The 16,914-nt window shown below is 47.6% G+C and overlaps 1 protein-coding gene across 13 annotated transcripts in view; it reads right to left on the reverse strand.

Moving 5' to 3' along the window:
- Positions 1 to 16,914, reverse strand: part of LOC108164547 — an 87,272-nt gene that overhangs the window by 55,238 nt on the left and 15,120 nt on the right. The gene's annotated exons all lie outside the window — the stretch shown is intronic.

Here is a 16,914-nt window from a genome sequence, read left to right on the forward strand (position 1 = left end):
AACTCGGAAAAAGTAGCAACATCAGAAAGAGCGGCAGCGGCAGCGGCAGAGGCAGCAAAAAGTTTGCTGCATTGTTCAAGAATTGTTTCAATTTCCACATGCCACACTCGAGGCTTCCTTGGAGCAACTCACAAGCGCAGACTGAGGCGTTGGACACATGGTACACAGCTGCACGGATACAGATACCCAGCTGCAGACTCACAGATACAGTTACAGATACACTCTGACAACTGTTTAGCTATGCCAGCCCCTTTGCATGTATGCAAATAAGCAGAAACAGGCAACGACTGCTTGCCATAGAATTTCAAATGATCTAATGAAAGCCGAGCAGCAGCAAACAACAGAGAACTGGGAGCAGGCGGCAGGCAGCAGGGAGCAGGGAACACCACACGGAAATAAAAAATGCCATACGCAAAAGGTTAGAATGGGAGGGATAGCAGAGGGGAGCAGAGTTGAAGGCGTCTTCCGTTTCCGACCTTTACGACGTAAACACACATACAAATGCGAGCCAAGGGAAATGGTGAGTGGCAGTATAAAGACGGCGAGGGAAGGTCGCGGCAGAGTGGGTGGCAGATCAGAAGGCAAGCAACAAGGCAGCGGGAACAGTCCAAGGAAGGAGGAGCAACAGTCGAACAAGGAGCTTCTGAAGAAAGAACGTAGTGTGATCGAAGAGCGAGAGGAACAAACAATGAGGAAAGCTCAACACAGTAAGATTGGAAGAGGAAAAAGGAGGGAGGAGAGAGGCCACGGAAAAGCAGGAGAAATGTAAAGAATGAATTGATTTCCGCTGTTAAAGTGTGGCACAAGTGTAAGTACAATCCTCATTGTTGCATGCAACACAAGCGAGTACACATGCATCCAATTAGTTAAAATGGCTGAATCTGTGAGGCGGTGCGGATATCTTATGGCAGTCCCTTGTTGAATTTGTCCGTCTGCAACGCAGCCAGGAAACCTTTCGGCTATATATATACATATATATAGTATACCGTTTGGGATTCCTCTGGCTTTATCAATGCAGCGCCAGGCAATGCCAAAGGCGACGACCCAAAGCAGTTTGCGGTGGGGAGCTGCCTTGCGGCTGCCGGAGACCGCAGAAACCGCTTTAGCCGCAATGAATGCGCTTGCCAGGGGCCCCTCCGGCCCTGTCACTGGCCTTGCCACATCCAACAGATAGAGAGAGACTCACACTCAGACCCACTCAGACACACGCATTGCCGAGTGAGTGCCTCCTCATTCGGAATGGCGCAAATGCAGTTTTTGGTCGAGACAGCTTCTCGTTTCTATCTCCGGTTCTGGTCTTTTCCGTGGCTGGCTGGGGCTGGGGGGGGGGGGGGGGGGGGCACAATATTCTTCTTTTACCCTACATCTAAAGTATGCGAGTGTTCTTTACCACTTCCCCTAACCGTTGCCCTTCCCCTTGCCCTTGCCCTTCTCAGCTCCTAGGTCTCATGGTCCCTTCACTGGCCTCGCCGACATGGCTTTGGCTTCGATTGTTTTCCTCGAGGACCACTTAATTAACTCGTTGTGGTCTCTCTTTGCCTACTTTTCGGCGGTGCCATGTGAATTATATTTAATAAGCTTTCTCAACCGACACTCTCTCCCCTCTGTGCTGTGCCCCCTTGCCACTTTTCTAGCCCCTCCAGGCGCCTCGCTGCTGGACCCCTTTTCCGCTTTCTCCCACGTAACTGGAGCAGAAATTAGCAGAGAAAAGCGCGCAACTAATTGACAAAAAACAAGAGAGCGGTTAGGGGGAGTGACTGTGAAGGGAGGCTTGGCTGGGTACGGTGCGGTGGGTTGTAAAATAAATACGACATTCATTTTCATGACCTGGCCACGTCCCTCCACAGCGCCCCCGACGTCAGACCGTCCCGTCGTTCCAGCAAAGAACGCGAAATTCACGAGCTTCCTGCAACGTGAAAACAGCCGGAAAATTATACCAGAAAAGTGCGGCAAGAGCAAGAGAGGAAGGGGGGGACAAGTGAAAGGGGGTCGTCTGTTTCCGTCGGATGTCGGAGGCCAATTGCCACTGACCGAAAAATCGAGTAAAGCGATGCCAATGACAAAGTGCAGCAAAGAAGCAGGGAACGAGAGAGAAAGAGAGAGTTTGGTGTGTGTGTGTGCGAGAGGGGGCAAGAGCAGAAATAATATTGGTTTAACTTCTCCAGTGACAAGGCGGTGGATCGCCTTGGGGCTACTCCAGGCCAGCAGGGTACCGATAGAGAGAGAAACGTTAGAGGACTGCATAAATATTTGCCACTGAACAGGGGAAAATGCAGCTCCTGCTCCTTGCGGAGACATTTTGGAGGCAAGTTATATAGGCTTCCGATAGCCAGGCATGCATATTTCATTCGCCTGATTCTGTGGCTTAGACTTGAAAGACTTTTGCCTCTAGAGAACGATGGGATCCTAGAGCTTGTAGGGTGTCCCAATTCATTTGTATTTCAAAGATGTTCAGCCCTTTCTATACCGCTTGACCCATTCAGATCGGATTGCGACAATATTTCGTCCGAATGTCAGCCTATTTGATGAACAAATAAGTCAAATCAATCGAATACCAGCATGTCCTTTTGCGACCTTTGCAGCTGCAATAACAATATTTAATCTAAATCCTCTTACCCTTCATGATATGTACATAAGTTCGGATCAAAGTTTGAGACTCACCTGGAAAAAATACAGAAGGAAAGAAAATATTATTTCAATTGGAAAGACTGTATTTCATATTTCTAGTATAAATGTCTATTCAATGTTGGCGAAAGGGCAAGGAGGGTAGGAGCCAGGGAAAAGTGCAAAACGGGGTAAAAAAAAAAGGTGAGTGAGTGGTGAGCATACAAGGAGAACGGATTAAAATTACATTCGAGCTCAAAATTGAAATCAACAAAATGGCTGACATGTGAAATTCAAATTCAAAAAATTCTAAGCAACTGTAAATTGATATGAAAACACGGCACACATGCAACCACCAGGCAGTACTCACACACAGACACACAGACACATGGACCCATGGACTGTTGGAGCAACAAATTGTATTTGTATATGATTTGTTTATTTGGTTGGAAGCTATGCAAATGAATCTTCCAATGGAGCACGCACGACAAGCCCAACTTTTAACTCACACACACACACACACACACACACACACACAGACACACACGCACACCCGCACATGCATATGTGTATTGGCGAGAGACAGAATTTCTAATTATTTTGCATATGTCAGAGGGCAAAAGAGAGAGAGAGATGGAGAAAGCTCGGCAGACAGGAAATTAAAATTAAAATGAGAAACAAAAATACTAATCAACAAAAGGGTCAAAATTGAGTCGCAGCCAAAAGTTCCCCTTTGGCCAGTTGTCAGGCCAATTTGCAACGAGTATAAAAGCATACATAAACTATATATACATATGTATATATGTACTTGCATATATGTACATGATTGTGATGTTCATTTAAAGGGAACCCTTTAAGGGGATTCCGAAAGCACTGAGAAAGGGAAGCGACCAACATTTTACTGAAATGAGCAGAGCTATCAGACATTTTCATTCATTCAGGAAAAAATTAGTACAGTACAGATGCAAGTACAGTCTTTTCATCGATTCCCAAAACCAAATACTTTATTTTAAAGAGTCGTTGCATCAGTGCACTCGTTCTACTAAGTACATTATATCTGAGTAAGACAATAGAGACTAGAGGACAAACCTCCTTACGAAAGTTTCCTCTGGGTGTTCCATATAATCATCTGATTTCTTGTGTTGTTGTTGTTGTTTTACCAGATGTTTGCCCACATAATTATAGCTTCTGGCCATGTGAATCTAATGGAATCTGATGACCGAAAAGTGTCCCAAAATGTTGCAAAGATGTTTGCCCAAGTGATGGGACCAACTGCCACTTTTGGGAGGAGGCGGAAGAGAAATATGAGTACAGCGAGGACACTGGCTGATATGCGAGATAGAGATACATATGTATACTATGTGTGTGTCTATGTACATATACTTAGGCCCCTTACCCCCCAGTGCCGCTGTCGTTTGTGTGCGTTTTTCTATGCGTTATGATTATATCTTAATGAATGTTGGGAAACACATAAATCAAATTGCGAAAACGCCACAGGCAAAGGACAAAGGACAGGCCGGACAAGAAGCCAACGGGAAACGAGGCGGTCGGCCCCAAATGGCGCTGGCAAATACACAGCGAATGAGGGAAAGAGAGAGCGATAATTGGATAGAAAGAGACGGGAGATAGGGATATCTTAATAGAAAGAGACAGGCAGTGAATGACTGGTCTAATGTTCGTGTTGACGAATGCAAAATCATAAAAAGGCTCCAGCCACAGCCACAGCCACAGCCACAGCCAGAGCCAGAGCCAGAGCCAGAGTGCCTGTCAGAATGGGAGAGAATAGTATAGGACCCCCACTTCACTCCACTCCACTCAACCCTGGCCTTAACGCACTAAGTAACACGACAACTCGGCAAATGTTTGGGTTATTCTCTGGGCTTGATACACGTTTGAAGGTGGCTGTTCGTCACATCCCAAGGAAGGACTAGAGATTAAGGTTTGCTTTTGATACCCTTTTAGAGATAGTTCATGTTATCCGATATTCGTTGGAAATGGCAAATATTATGTTACAGGTTGGACATCCTGATTGTAAATATAAAAAGTCTCGTGTCACGGTGTGTGTCCTCCCAAACGGCAATGTGGTGAGACGAACGAATCCAACAAGATAACGAAAATGTGCGTGTGCGCATGTCGCACGAGGCACGAAATGACTGAAATCAACAACGAAAATTCGAGAAAAAATGGCAGACAGAAATGCTTCAGGTGTACAATTAACAAAAGCGGATATGCGAGAATAATTTCATTTCAGAGAGTGAAATGCCTTTAAAATTCAATGATCTTTTTATTGGATTTTGTAGGGATGGGAGTTCAATGGAGGATCTTGGAGAGTGCTTAGCTCGAACCATTCACCGAATTCTCCTTTTCCGGAATGATGATAATGATGATTGCCAAAATCTTGCGAGTTTTTATTTCTTGCAGAGTTATTCCACTTAACCCGGATAAATCTCTTTCATTCCTTTATCCCTCATCGCACTTCTGTATGGTTAAGTGGAAGCCATTGAGCTTCCCCCACTGTTGCTCCGCTTAATGGAAGCCATACTTTTGGCTCTGAAATGCTCTGGCTTGGGGTTTTTGTTCCTTTCTGATTTCAATGCAAACTTTACACCAAAACTCGTGCCTCAGGGAGAGCCAGAGGAGGGACTCTAGGGGCTGGTCTGGGGTGGGGGGATGGGGGTCCTCTGGACAACTTCAAACTGAATTATGCACAGCTGTGAGTTATTTAAGCGTAAACTACACACACAGCAGGAGGCGATGGCAATGTGGCGTATACGCAATGTCCCTGTGCTGTTCCTGTGCTGTCCCTGTGTGTCTCTCCTGTGTACTGCTCCTCACCCTCTCTTTGTGCAGCTCTATTGCAGCTGCAAATGGAAATAAATGTCATTGTCTGCATTTATATTTTTGTATCTGTATCTGTGTCTGTGTGAGTGTGCTCTCAATAGATAAAGCCCTGACGCTGTCACCGTTGTTGCTCGTGCTGGAATAAATGCCAACAAGTGCAAAGAAACTACCAGCATCGTACACGATGGGCGGCAAAAAGCGAGCACAGTACACAGAGCACAGAACACAGAACACAGCAGCACACAGCAGCACACAAAAAACTTACAGCAAACAACAACAAAACAACGAAACAGCAAAACAGCAAAACAAAAAACAGTAGAGTGAATCAAATAAATGAAATGAAATAAAATGGTAAATGGAAAATGAAAAACAGAAAGAAAAAAGCAAAAAGGAAAACCCTACGCAGGCAGACGAAGCTTCTGATACCCTTGCAGATTGATCGGAAAACCTCCTTTCAATCGGTGCTTCCAGGGCAAATGTCTTTTAATCAAGTTTCAGGGGATGATGCAGCGACACAGGGACCTAAGACTGTTGAAGTTTTGATCACGAAGCACCAGGAAGACAGATTGTCGCTGCAGGAAGAGATCTTCAAAGGAGAGGCTCACTCATACGAGCGCACTTTAAAGGCATTTATCGGATGGGCCCAGGAATTGCAGAGAAGCTGATAAGAAGCTGGTCAGAAGGGAATAAAACGGAAGTAAACGGAATGCTGCCTGCCTTGGTACTTGCTATTTTCTGCTCGAAAGTCTAGGGTATCAAAAGTGAATTTCTGCTTTGGCATCAGGGGAAGGAACGGGAGGCCAGAGAGGAGCCATTCGGTGGGGAACGGGAAGGGAGGGAAGGGTAGAACCGCGCGTGCAGTGTGGCAAAAAATGGCAACAACTTTTAAAACTCATTAAAATTAATGAAAGCCACGCACTTGAAGCCCAGGCCGAGGCACTGGCTGAGGCTGAGGCTGAGGGGCCCAGACCCGGACACAGACCCGGACCCAGACCCGGACTCGGGCTCGGGCTCGGGCCAGGAGGATGCCATTGCCATGCCGCCTGCCTGCGTGGAACAAGAGACGGTGGATAACGAGGGGGACTGCTGATGGTGGAGCAGGAGCCGGAGCTGGAGATGCACATGCAATGGCGCCTGTAATTATACAAGTGAGCGAGCATATTGCAACTGAATCCAGGAGACTCTTTTTCCCTCTCTGCTCTCTGCTCTTTGCTCCTTGCCGCTTGCCAGCACTTTGCCAACGGGGCCCCGTTTGAATGGAATGCGAAGCATGCAAGTTCATTAAAACAAATTAAAAAGCAAAAGAGCAGAAGGCAGAATTGGGAAAATTGTCCAGGCAAACGTGCCGGCAACTAGGCAATAGTCGCGGGGCAGTGGCACTCCGACGGTGCATGGGGGGGCGATGGAGTCCAGAGGTGGTCGTAGCCGGGAACGTGTCAAATGATAACAGTAAGGGTAGGTAGGGCGGTAGGTCAGGAGGTTACCAGAAAGAGTTCCTCATTGTGCCCCTCCAACGGCAATCAAGGGCCAGAACAAAGGCAATAAGTAGTCGAATGTCCGACAATACGATACCCGCCGCTCAGATTTATTTTTGTTCACTAAGTGGAAAATGATCTAATTGGAAGGTGCAACCAACTACAAGCCCCACCCACCCACAAGGAGAGGAAACGCGGAGGTCATTCGAGTAATTGGGAAATTCCCGTGGCATGGCATACAACTTCTATTGTGTTCTGCTCCTTTATTCGTTATTCGTTGTTCTAGCTGTATTCATTTTCTATTTTCCGCTTTGAAATACGATCCATAATTATTTCCACTTCCACTACGAGAGCTCTCTGCTAACGAGCTCTGGTAGTATCCATTGAAGTGAAGATGGGCAAGTCTTTGCGTGGAGCATATCCGCAAAAGTATCTGGAACTAGAGGGAGAGCCTCAAACTCTGCCTGCAGGAATTACTTAAGTATACCAAATCTGTTCTCCAGATTTACATAACTATTCCCAAACGAAAATTACGTATACGCGGCGTGTGGCACACACACGAACCCTCGTTTATTACGTATACGCAGTGGGACGGGAACACGCATACACATTATATTTGGCGTTGTCTTGCACGTGGCAATGGGAAACAGCAGCAGCAACCCGAACAACCAAAAATCAATCGTATAAAACTAACCATGGGACAGAGAGAGGGGCAGAGGGTGGAACGGCCCCAGCAAGGTCACAGCCACACGCACACCGATATAAACACGCACATGCACACACACACGCACATATACAATGGTAGAGAGCCCGCATACAGATACAGATACACACATTTGGCCACTTTCCATGCATAATCGAGCAACGTCAAACAAAAATTTCACTTGCCAGACAAACAGAGACGTTGTCCAAAACTGACTGACAATCAAAATGGTAAAAGGGCGAAGCAGCGGCCAGGGGGTGCTACAGAAACAGACAAGGAGGGGGCCTTAAGCCTGCAACATTTTGACAGCAATCTCGCAAACACGCACCCGGTCTCTGAAAGCAGAGGAGAAGGCAGCAGCAGCAGCAGCAGAAGCAAGAGATGGAGATGGAGACGGAGCCGAAGAAATTCCCCGCTCAAAGCTGGCCGCAATTACAGGCCCCTTGGAAGGGGAGGAGTGGGTGGACGGGGCGCCAGGGGCAGAGCCAGTGGCAGCTATAATGTGTACACTGCTTACCTCATGCCCCATCCCAGCCGCCAATGGCAACCGCCTGCTGGTACTGCCACTGCAGCTCCCCCGTTTTTCAGAGGCAAAGTCAACAAAGCGCGTAATTTACATTTAAGAACTGCTGCAACAAAGAACAGGAAACAACAACAACAACAACAGCAACAATAGTGGCAGCAACAACAACTTGCAACATACACGAACAATGCATTTGACTGCTGTTGTTGCTGTTAATGTGGCTGCCACTCGGGGGAAACAGTGCAAAGTGCAACAAATGGGAGGCCAACACTTGAAACTAAATTGTTTAATTATGATAATCAAGAGCGAAAGAGTTGCAATGAAACAGGAAGCAAGCGATAGACAGGTATAGAAAGAGATTGTGGGAATGGGTGAAAATCAAATGAAAATGGCGGAGGAAAAAGGGCAAACATGGAGAATGCTCTGAAGAAAGACAACGCCAAACGCAAGTGGAATGTGAAAGAACATGCCAAGCGAAAAGTTACCGAAAGACTGAGTGTTAAAGTAGCCGAGGAAAAGGGTAAAAAGCAATAAAAAAATTCCCTCTGCCGCTGGCAAAAACCTACGACAAGGAATGCCACATGTGCCACATGGCTGTGGCGCTATCCAGCATTACTAATACTTTGATGCAGCACTTTAACGACATGATCTGTTCAAGAATAATGTCCGCACAATCGCACGAGGAGCCCAGCCAAGGCTGTACAATGATTCGTGCCACTTGTCTGGCGAGGGCGGCGGTTAGGGGCTGGCGGCTAGAATGACAAAATGCGAAATGCAATTTTAAAGCATACTTTCGTGGGCAACATGCATGAGGCAGCAGCACTCACGCACACAGACTCGAATGCCACTAGGGGCATGCAACTACTAATTTTGATACCCTTATCGAGGGTATATATATCCAACTTTCAGTGGAGTAATAGCCATAGTTTAATCTGTTTCTTGATCATAGATGACTCAGATTTCCAAAGAAGGCCATTGAAAGGATCTCTTCGAGTTTAGCCTATCTGTTGAAGGTGTTCTATGGCTTAGCCAGGGTATACGATGGGTCGTCGCCTGAGGCTGGGATTCTTCTTTTATGCGGGGGCATTTTTTTTTTGTTTCTGTCGCTGCTGCTGTTGCCGCTGTCGTTGCGTCGTTGTTGGCGCTTTGTGGTGCGGCAGACAAGCGTGGATTTTAGCATAGTAATTAAAGTCTAATGGTTAACTGAAGCCGCCGCAGGGCCACACACATGAGCAAATGAGCAGAGAGCAGAGAGCACGGAGCACGAAGCACGGAGCTCTGGGTTAGTTAGAGAAGAGGCAGGGACTGTTGCAAGTTGCTGTCGCATGCAACGCTGGGCTTTAATTAATGTCAATGCTTGTTGACAACTCTGTATGCGCTGACGTGTAGGCGAGGGTTTTGTGCTTTGAGGCACGCCACACCCCCCACCCCCCACCCCCACACCCCACGCCAGAGGAAGACTGGAACTTTTCGAAAAATTCATCTAAAACTAGCACAAAACAAGCAAAAATATCAGGGCCATACAAAAAACATACAAGCCAATGAATGCAGAATTCTAAAACCAAAAAAAAATTAAATAAAAAATATATGAAAAATATATAAATAATGAGTAGAAACCAATTAAATTCAGATATGGAAAACTCATTTCATAGAAGGAAATGTTGTTTAGTTTTTGGTTTTTTTTTCCCCAATTTATGAGTATGTTTTATGTATAGCTGCAACATTTGGGTCCAGTGTCATGTTCTCTTCCGCTTTTCCGAGCTCTGAAGTCACTTTGTGAACTCGGGAATAATGCAGGACAAGTGGGAATTCAAATTAAAAGCACACTTAAGCACTGGATTAATTTCAGCCTAACCGAAATGAATGGCTGTTAATGGCTGGCGAATAAGTGAATTGCAATCGACTGACATCGAGACGGGCTCTACCATTAATTATTAAGCCAGCCCCTGATTGCCCTTCTCGTGAGCACTTAATTGCCCATCTGCTAGTCGGTAGATCCGAGCCGAGCAGAGCAGAGCCGTCATTCCGCCAATCTACCTTGATTTCAATCAATCTAAATCCATTCCAATCCGCATTCAGGCCGTGTTCCAAGACAGCTTCTTATGTCGCTTATGACACATACTCGCTTATGTTTGTACCCTGTACTCATTGAGCTGCTGGCCATGTTAGTGACACATGGAAGTCCTGAACTCTAGACTTCTAGGGACTCCAAGTTTATCTGAATAATGGGTATCCTATAGTCGAAATGTGGAGATTACCTGTCCCACTTGTGTTTGCCATAAAGCCAGTCAGTCAGTCAGTCAGTCAGTCAATGAGACTCTTGGGCCGTTAGGCATTCATTAAGCATGCCAGCGGTTGCCTATTTATGCAGCCCTGCGACGGCTGACTGCAGTGGATTACTGCATCAGGTTACCGTTACTGCCACTGCCACTGCATCTGCTGCTGCTGCTGTTCTGATTTATGCGCGAACACGTCAGCAGCTGGAGATGGAGATGGAGATGAAGATGGGGCCATGAGGTGCAGTCTAGGGACTCTGAAGAGAAGCTCATGTAATCAGAGAAGCGCAGAGGAAAAGGCAAGAGAAAAAGAGCCAACAAGATGCAGAGAAAGACGAGTCTGAGCTTGTTGTCATGTTGTAGACTCTGGCTAAGCAACAGAGAGCGAGACAGAGCTTAGCTAATTGTGAGGACAAAGAAGAACAAGAAATCAAAGCCGGGCAGAGCTCAAAGTACGAGTGAGGCAAAGGCAAAAGTTGGCCAGCAACAAAAACTCATTAATGAGCCGGCAGCTGGCAGCTGGCAGAGAAATGGGTCACAGACACAGACACAGCCGAAGATGATGCTTAGGATCCTTAGGAATGGAGAAGCTGGAGCAGGAGCTGGCTGAAAGCGGCAAACAGCAGTAGAGAGAAGGGGCAGCTACTAGGGGGGATGAGAAGGCAAGGAGTTGCACCCGCTTGGAGGCTGCCAGGATACGGCTGAGGCCCTGAAGAGGCCGACAAACAGTTGCATTCTAATGAAGACATTCGCACACGGCTCTGCCCCGTGGCCACACCCCCATACACACAACGAATCAGCGGAGCTAATTAAGCCAGTATCTGGCTTGAGATAGATATAGAGATAGAGATAGCCTTTCGCCCAGCCTCCCCCACTCGCAGGTAGGGCCGCTGTCCCTGGCCTGTCCCGCTGCTGTCCATCTCCAGGGCCCCCAACTAATTTGGCATAAGTATTCTTTTTTTTTTTGTTTTTGTTCCAAGGCTCTCTTTTGCTAAAATGAATTTAAATGCCTCGCAAAATTATGCTATGCAGAAAGTTTCAAGTGAACTCGAGCGCCGGAAGAGTGAAATGCCCCTCAAGCGAAAATGGCTGGATGGAGCGAAGAGCGAGGAGCGAAAGGAGAGGCAAAAGCTCCTCCTTCAGCCGGACAGCCGTTTCATGAGACTCGCAGACGATGAGCTCTTTGCCTATCCAATGTTTTCGCTGGCTTTACATATGGCGGAACGGGGCAATGTCTTAAAAGATGATTCTCTATTTGGTAATTTGTGGGACCGACCTTCGATGCATTTAAAGAGTAGATTTGCAGGTGGAATACAGACCCCCTAGGAAGAACGTACTCGCATTGGGTTGGGCAGCATTGATTGCTAGGAAACTGATCTTATCGATCCATATAGGGAACAGCCTTGGGCCACATCCACGTCTCGGTGCCATACTACTTGGGGGGAATTATGCTGCAGGACTTTGTCGCGGTTTCTGGCTCTTCCTGCAGGGTATAATGAATTTAAATGTCGCATAAAAGTATCCTACACCAAAATGGCATTACCTATACGCCCGATCTCCACCCCACAGCCCACATTCCCGTTCGGGGCCGAGGGCAAAGTTTACAGTTACCAGCTCTCACTCACCTCGCCCCCATCCCCTGTGTGTTATCCCCCCTCATCCATCCGGTTGGAGTGTTCTGCTCTGTCTTCTCTGTCGTCTCTGGTTTTTCGCCTGTCCCCGACTCTGCCCCTTAGCCTGGGCCCCGCCTTCACCTTCACCTTCGCCTTCGCGAGGCCTCTCTCTGCCTTTTTGCTGCTGGAAGGGGCGGAGGTGAGTGGTGGGCGGAGGGCGGAGGGATATACATTCAAATTCATGGCGACGGCCGCCAGGTGGCGTTGCATGTGTCAAACGGGCGCGCGGCTCATTTTGTGCGGCGAAATTGTGTGGGAGTGACTATAGGGGATCCGGGGATACGGGCATTCGGTGGACGGGGGGACTGGGGGACTGGGGGAGTGCGCATACAAACAACTTGCAACAACTTTGTGCAAAAGTTTTTCCTTTCGTCCTTCATCGTCGTCGTCACAATTTGCGTTTTTTGCTTGCGCACTTTTTGGCATTACTTCAGTGCCACAGCGGCTAGGACACCCACTACCACTCTCACTGCCACTGCCAGAGCCGCCTCCAAGACCCACTTCCAAGCCGCGCGCGTGGGCCATGCAAATAAATTCAAATATGCGCTCTGCGCCCGCAGGTTAAATAAATTTGCGTCGTCCTTTCTGGCCAACTCCACGGCGTCCGCGTCCGCATTCGCAGTCACATCTACAACCACATCAGCGGCGGCATCATCATCATCTTTCTCAACAACAACAGCAGGAAAAACATCAACTGGAACCCCAAGTAGGGGAGAGAGTGGAGGCCTGGTAGTGGGAATCCGCTGCACGGGTCAGGTCCCAGCAGTTCCGCGGCTCAGGATGCGCAGGTTCGTCCTGGCGGTGCGTCTTTTTTGCTCTATTCGGGATTGAAATTTATATGAAATAAAATTAAATTTACACTTCTCAGGCGCTGTCCTGCCCTGTCCTGCTCCTTGTCCTCTATGATATTCCCTGTTCGCAGCAGACGCTTGACACAAATGAAGCTATTTAAACTGGAAGCGCATTATGCGGAACGAAGGATGGCCACGGAGAGGCAGTCGGACGAGTGGACGACTGGACGGGGCTGAGAGCATGAATTAACCTCGACGGTGAACAAAGTAGAGTCAATTCCCCCAGTGATAGTTAGCAGAGAGTGTGCGCGCTTTTCATTAGATGGTCAAGATCACTTCAATGGGTATCAGCGTCAGCATTTCAAGCGATATGATTTAATGTGCCATCTAAGGACCTCCCTCCAATCTTTTCAGCTCCGCCTTTCTCAGAAGTGTTTTCCTTTGGAGGCATTTCGCATTATTCTGGAGATAAAAGAACTTTTCCTCACAAAAGCTTTTCAAATTCATTTATGAATAGTGCCGTCTCTACCTTTTCCTCTCTCAAATAATTGATAACTGTTCGACGGGAAAGATAACTTATTCAAATTAAGGCTGACCCCGACCCCGACCCCGACCCCGACCCCGACCCCGACCTTCAGCCTCCGGCAACTCCGATGCACACTCTTCTCCTCTCTCACCTGTTTAATCGAAAATTTACATATAAACTGGCTTGGAAAGGTCCTCCCCCCATTCCCATCCCTATCCCCATCACCATCGCATCTCCATCCCATTCAGCCGCAGAAAACAATATACATAATAAACATCTCATCAAGTTGTGAGGGAGAGCTGGCAGAAAAGTGAATACACTTCAGGCCAGACCTGGAGTTGGCGTTGGTGTTGGATTGGGGTGGAATTGGGGCAGGATTGGAGTGGCGGTGGGGCTCGTAAGTGGATTGCTGGGCTGCTGAATGCGTGTGCAGAGTGGTAAAATTAGGCAAATGTTGAGAGTTCGAAAACCGGGCAAACATTTCCCAAAATTAAGCACAGAACATTCTCACAGATACACACAATCGGCAGCACACACGCGCACACACACACACGCAAACAAACAAACAAGCAGCGAGTAAAAAAGCTTTCAGCGAGCAATGGAGAGCAATAGCCAGAGGATTGCCTGTTTGCCGAGCCAAAATCCAAACAAAATCCATCGCGTATACGCCTGATGGGCCGACCATCAAGCATACGCATGCTGAGCGCTTGCTAAGGAGGGGGTAGGGGGTATCTCCCTAAGCACACATACGAAAATTTCAGATCGAATTCTGTTGTGAACGTACACGAAATCGTACGATTATAACCGCTTCAGGAATAAATCAATTAAATCGTATTACATTTTTCATTTCACCATTTTCCTCGTTAGCGATGCCAAAATTGCCTCCTCAATTTCCATAGCGAAAAATGAAAAGCTGAAAATATTGACCCTACCCGCAAAACTGTTGGGAATTGGTCGGTCTCTGCCCGCTACCCGCTACCCGCTCCCAGCTGCCCGGTCACTCCTCCTTTCCACTGACCCAAATGGCGCGTCCGCAGAGGGACAGAGGAACCGAAGGACCGACGGACCGACGGACCGGCTGGGCGGAGCTGCATCAGGATCTGGGGCGTTGAGGAAATGCTGTTTGCATTTTGCGCATTTGACGAGCGAGCATGTCCCACGGCCACATCGGTCTCTCGGACTGCAATATTATTTCCAATTTTCGTTTTTATACCCTGTTTTTCGTCGACTGCCAGGGCATAGTCCTCCTACATGTAGATTGGAAAGGAGGTAGCCTTAATGTGGCCGTGGTGCCTGCCGGATCAAGTGGCAGGTATCACATAGTCGGTATAATCGAAGTGGCGGCCAGTCTCTGGTTTCTTTTTTGGTATTTTTGGTCAGGGCAAATGCATCATTCATTTGCCCCGAGCCCGGCCACTTGAGCAATTAGGCACACATCGAAGGGCACTGCTGCACTGTGCACTGCTGCACGGTGCACTGGGAGCGGACTCAATCGAATTTGCCACCTTTCGATATTTGTCCACTTGCAGCTGTCACAAATTGCCCCAAAAAATACGAATACGAGTGCGAGTATGCCAGAAATGTTGTCCTGACAAAGCAATTAAATTTCGAACCAGTGGTGCCGCTGCTGCACCTCCCCCTCCCTCGTCCCCCTCCCCTGACACAGATACAGATACGGATACAGATTCGGAAGCAGTATTCAGTATTCGAATCGGCATCTATACGAGTTTAAGCGTATCAATCATGTAATGGCACTCCGTGTGGGAATGCAATCCACTGAATGATTTATTGCCAAGCCACCAACACCGACATGCAACCAAACAGATTCTGGCCAATCCTGCCAATGGAGACTTTTGATTTCTGTTTTCCGATTTTTGATTTTTGATTCGAGATGCCTTTTGATTGCCGGCATTCGACATATTTGCGGAATTCGCAAAATGCACTTGTTAAAGAATTTCCAAGCGGTTAAGCCTTTTGGCAGCCTTGCAGCTAGGAGAGGCCTTCAAGGAGGAGCGCAAAATATTCCACTTGCATCAGGAAGTTCTTAAGTATCTCGGGGACCTATCGTCGGCGTTCGCGTGAGTGCAGATTGATAAAGGCTAGCCCCCTCCCCAAGTGTATCTTTTACAGTTTAAGCACAGGTGTAATATTATTAATCAGCTGGAAAGAGGACAAAGTTCTGGAGTAACTTTGCAGAAGAACGTTGCCTTGTTTATTAGCGTGGCTCTATCCTTAGTTACACACCACAGTGATCACTTCTCGCAGGGTGTCTTCCTTTAGTACATCCTGCATTCTACATCCTAGAGCAACCATTTCCATCTCCACCTGGCTGTGGCTGTCGCTGTGGCTGCGGCTGTCGCTGTGGCTTGGGCTAGCAGCCACCCGCCGGTTAAGCCGAGAGTGAAACCCGACGTTGCCAGGGTTATTAAACCGCTCGGCACGTTGCGGTTACCCCATCAAGCTGGATATGGCGCTGACGAGTACTACGACTACTACGACAAGGATGACGACTAAGCCAAATAAGCAATTTAAAAGCCACAAAGTCAGAGCCAAGACACAGGCTGTGGCTGAGGCTGTGGCTGTGGCTGCCAAGGAACGCTCGAAGGAGACCAATTGCAGCTAAATGGAGCCGAGGACATGACACAGACGAGTACGGAGTCTGGATGCCTTACAGGTGGTGCCTATTTCTTACAATTTAAGATCCCCCCTTAACGATGTACATATATCAAGTTTTTTCCTGGGTCTGGATGTAATATTTCGTTTTCCTACACAAAAAAAAAGGATAAATTTCCACTCTGGTATTTTAAAAAATCTGTGAAAAATCTTTGGAATCGTTAGCCAAAAATCATTCCGTGAGAATGGGGGATAGGCCCAACCCTTAGCTCAAAATGTGAACCCCATCCCCTATATCTACACCGCTTTGCACCTCTTTTCACTCCCCCAAAGTTAACCCGAAAGAAAAATCGATAAACGAAAATTGCTGAAAATAAAAAAATAAGTCGCATAAATATCAGAAAAGTTGGGAGCAGGGCGATGGCTCTCTGCCCTCTTTGTCGCTCGCTCACTCTCTCTCTCTTTTTCTGCCTTTCATAAATGAAGGGACCGGGTGCTGTGTGGATGGGTGGATGGGTGGGACTTTGGAGGCAACTTTGCCTTTTGTTTTCGGATCTTTTTGCCGTAATTCCCTTTTTATGGCCAGCTTGCAGCGCAGTCGGCACTGGCAGCGACGCGTCAATGCTGTTCCGATAGAGATATTGCCAGGAGACAGGACACCCAGGAAAAGGGCAGAACAGAACAGAACAGAAGAGGACAGGACAGGACAGAAGGTGGCGTCAAAGGATGCGGCTCGGGATGAGCAGCGGCAGGACACAAAGAGCTCAAAGTTTTGCTTTATTGTTTCCAAAATGTGCCAAAGTAGAATAAACAAAAGAGCCGCCAAAGACAGATGTTGAATGGCAGTCGGGGAGAGGGTTTCCTGCCAAGGGGGATGTCGGAGTGGAGG

Source organism: Drosophila miranda, chromosome XL (assembly GCF_003369915.1).
Source record: "Drosophila miranda strain MSH22 chromosome XL, D.miranda_PacBio2.1, whole genome shotgun sequence".
Lineage (NCBI taxonomy): Eukaryota > Metazoa > Arthropoda > Insecta > Diptera > Drosophilidae > Drosophila > Drosophila miranda.